We start from the raw sequence: 4,236 nt of genomic DNA, 5'->3' as shown, positions 1-4,236 counted from the left end.
CAGACCTGGTCCCCCCTCCAAAAAAAGGCAGCAGTAATTCCATGTCTCTGTGTATGGATGGATGATATATGAATGATGGGCATTCAGCAGGTTGTCCATGCTCAGCCCTCCCAACTTGGGCAAGCTGGGACAAGCCCTCAGAGTTCCTAGGCTGTAGGAGTGGTCGAAGGTTCTGGATCCATATTCTCTATCCCTCTGTAGTATGTGAGCCTAGAACTTTGGGGCCTGGTGGCTCTCATTCATTCATCATTCCTCATTGCCGAGTCACAGATTGGTCCCAAATCTCGGCAAAGATATGAAATAGTCAGCGATTTCTATGCCAAATGGGGTAAGCCAATAAATCCCACCCTCATAACTCCTGTTACAATTCAGCCTTGGGCTGCAAATGTGGCTTAGCAGCAGAGTGCTTACCTAGCACGCACAAAGCTCTGGGTACGATTTCTCAGTACCACAGAAACAGAGAAAGCCAAAAGTGGCACTGTGGCTAGCCTTGAGCAAAAGAAGCTCAGGAGCATGCCCAGACCCTGAGTTCAAGCCCGATGACTGGCAAAAAAAAAAAAAAAAAAAAAGTAAGCCTGGTGAGACATATTCTTCTGGGACTCAAGTGGTAGAGTGCTAGCCTTGAATGAAAAAAACTGAGGGACAGAGCCCAGCACCTGAGTTCAAGCCCTAGTACCAAGATGCACCCACACACACAGGAAGGTGGTAATGATGAGCTGAGCCTCAGCTGGGGGCAGTCCTGAGGCATAGTCATAGTAAACTCTCAAGCCAGATCATGTGGTTTCTCCCTAAGTCCTTCTTGGGCTGAGGGGTCTGAGCCAAGGCAATAAGTTCCAGGGAACCCACCCCTCCATCCATGTATCGGGCCACAGGACTAAGGGAAAGAACACTACAAATGCTCCTTTGTAGTTGGCCCATGATTGCAGACCTTCATTTGCCCACAAGCACTGAGGAAAAGAAGGAAAGAAGGGCTCTGAGCCCTGGGACTCCAGGCTGCTGCTAGAAGTAGCAGCCAGCCGGCTGTGGATTTGTGAGCACACAAGTCTTTCATGAGCCCAACTCAACACCCCCTCCCCCGAGGTGTGCCTGACAGATTTGCACTCTTGTGATCCCTGCATGAGCAGGCTTACCTGCCGTGCCATCTTGCAGCTTCTGCCCCTCCTGGCCCAGATCTCAGCCTCCTGAGTAGCTAGGAAAATGAGAGCTTGAGCTATCACTACCCTTCTTGGCTAAAGACAGAGTACCTCTCTACCAGCCTAGCACCCATCTACGGTTACGCCTCCTACTCTACCCCTACTCCTCCAAACTGCAGAGGAATCCTTCCCTGAGGTCAAAGAAATATGATCAGGTTTGAGCTTTATGCTCTCCACATAGTCAGGGGCTTCTGGGAGCTGAAGTGTACTGTAGTTCAAGTGGTAGAGCACCAATCTTATGTAAACAAGCTAAAGGATACCACCTAGGCTCTGAGTTCAAGTCCCGATAAATTCATAAACACACACACACACACACACACACACACACACACACAAATCACACACAAAAACATCCTTAGTAGGTCCCAATGTCTTATACCAGCAATCCTAGCTACATAAGAAGCTGAGCTCTTAGGAGGGCAGCTTGAAGCCAGCCCAGGCAGGAAAGTCTGTGAGACTCTTCTCTCCACTAACCTACTAAAAAAGATGAAAGGTGAGCTGTGGTTCAAGTGGTAGAGTGTTAGCTTTGAGCAATGGAAGCTCAGGGACAGTGCCTAGACCCTGAGTTCCAGCTCTAAGATTTTTTTAAGACAACTTTTGCCCCCACCTCACCCCCAATCAGGCCATAAATCCAGATTTTGGTCACCCTGGATCTCACTTCCACTCCTGCCACTTTCACAGCACTGCCACAAGTGGCCGGTGTGGGGCCAGCACTGGATTAAGAAGTGAACGTACAACAAGGGGGCATAGCCAGATCAAGGCTAATGCCCCAGAACATTGAGGTATTGCCCATACTAGTCTCTCATGCCCCAGTTCCCTGGACCTAGAATCTAAATGTGTGCATCTGTATTCTGGGCATCCAGAATTGTATAGAAGGACCTGAGCGGCCAAGCTGGGGGGGGGGGGTATAGACTTTCCTGTGACAAGGTATGTTGACATTTCCTAGACACTGACGGATACTTCCAAGCCACCTTGGCCTCACCTCACATGTGGCCCCGGATCCTCCTTGCTTGGGCGGCCTTCAGTCAGCTATCAAGCTCAAGTTGGCCAGAGCCACCGGAAAACTTCCATCCCCCACTCCACTGCCAGCGTGCAGGGAGGGACGTGCAGCCAGAGACCCAGCTGAGGAAAAGGCAGGACATCGCATGACTGAGGCCTCCCAGAGGCAGGAGAGACCCTATGCTAGCTGGACATGCTGACCGAGAATCCAGAATCCCCTGGAGGTGCCCAAAGATTTGGACAGGCCGGACTTGGGCCCCAAAGAAAAACTGGAATGCAGGCCTCTGGCAATTTAGGACTCATTGTAGACCCTGATAGAGGGCTAAAGGGCAAGGTCAGTGTGGAGGAGGGGCACCATCCAAGGTCAGAAAGAGGCAGACAGGCACCCAGGAAGGAGACAGAGAGAGACGAAGGAAAAATACACACACACACACACACACACACACACACGGTTAGCCCAAGGCCTCAGCAGTCCCTGAACGCCCTGAACATCCCACACCCAAGAAGATGGCACTACCATCCTCAGACCAAGTGTAGACAAAACTCAGGACATCTCACACATCTGGAATGGCTCATAACACATCTTGGCATTTCCTAAATGTACATACCACTATGCAGAAAACTCAGCTACTTTATTTTTGGTTGTCAGTCATGGGGTTTGAACTCTGGGCCTGCACGCAGTCCCTTAGCTCTTGAGCTGAAGGTGGCCGCTCTACCTCTGAAGCCACAGTACCACTTCTGGCTTTCTAGTGGTTCACTGGAGATAAAGTCTCACACATTTTCCTGCCCAAGCTGGCTTTGAACCACGATCCTCAGATCTCAGCCTCCTGAGTAGCTAGGATGACAGTTGTGAGCCACGGGCAACGACCGGCTTCAGCCACCTTCTAATACCAAGGGAAAACCCAACTCATCAAGACATAAACCACATGTAACCCTACACTTCAGACTTTGTCACCAGCATCCAAAACCATGAATGGAGAGCATATAATTTACACTACCATCCCACCCCTGCTCCCATTCACCTACTCCCTGCCTACCACAGGCCACAACCTCTGGAGTTCTTGGTAAGGCACCACCTACCCTGTTACAGCTTCATACTGGAGCAAACCCGGGGAGGCCAGCATCTGGTCTCCCAACCATAGCAACCCCACTGCTTCAACATCTCTTGCAAACAAGGAAGGGATGCCTTTCTTTCTTTCCTGTTTTTTTTCTTTTTTCTTTTATTTTTCTTCTTTCTTGGTTGAGGGGCTTGAACTCAGGGCTTGGATACTGTCCCTGAGCTCGATTTTTCTTCAAGGCCACTCTACCACTTGAGCCACAGTGCCAATTCCAGTTGGATTGGAGATGAGCCTTTCGTGGTACTTTCTTGCCTGGGCTGGGAAATGATATCCTCTGGATCTCAGCCTCCGGAGTGGCCAGGATGACAGGTGTGGGATGAGAGGGGTGAGCGACTGGCTTAAGGTGTCTAGTCCTTCAGAATTTCCACCTACTCCTCCTCTGGAAGCTACCACCTAGACACCCCTCTACCTCATTCAGGGACAGCAAAAAGAGGCTCAGAATCTGGGTGGGGCCATGGGGATTAAAGGGCCCCCTCACATCACTAGCCCTCACTAAGCTCCCAACTGCCTCCTCCTGATTGCCTGGTCTTCCAGGGCAGATCAGACCCACAAGGAGTTCTGGGGCCTGCCCTATATCCTCCTGCCCCACCCAACCGGTACCTGAGGATTTCTAGGGCCAGCTGCTCCATGTCCCAGTGGAAGACGTTGAGGGTTGCTGATAACCGGGCCCAGGGGTGCCCAGGGCAAAAGGAGTATCCATCTCCCCTCTGTCAAAGGAGACACAAAGCACGGATGGATCTACTGAGAGCTTCAGAGCATAGCCATCCACCTGTCACCAAGGTCCCTGAGAGAACTGTTTTATGGTGACAGCCCTGGGGCCTGACATCGGGGCCCTGGCGATGTCCCTGACTTTCTTTGTCTCAAGGGGAGTGCTCTTTCACCTGAGCCGCGGTGCCACTTCCAGGTTTTTCTGTGTATGCAGGACC

The sequence above is a fragment of the Dipodomys spectabilis genome, unplaced genomic scaffold, assembly GCF_019054845.1.
Source record: "Dipodomys spectabilis isolate Male_0828 unplaced genomic scaffold, ASM1905484v1 ptg000612l, whole genome shotgun sequence".
Classification (NCBI taxonomy): Eukaryota; Metazoa; Chordata; class Mammalia; order Rodentia; family Heteromyidae; genus Dipodomys; species Dipodomys spectabilis.
Note: the sequence above shows the minus strand (reverse complement) of the source record.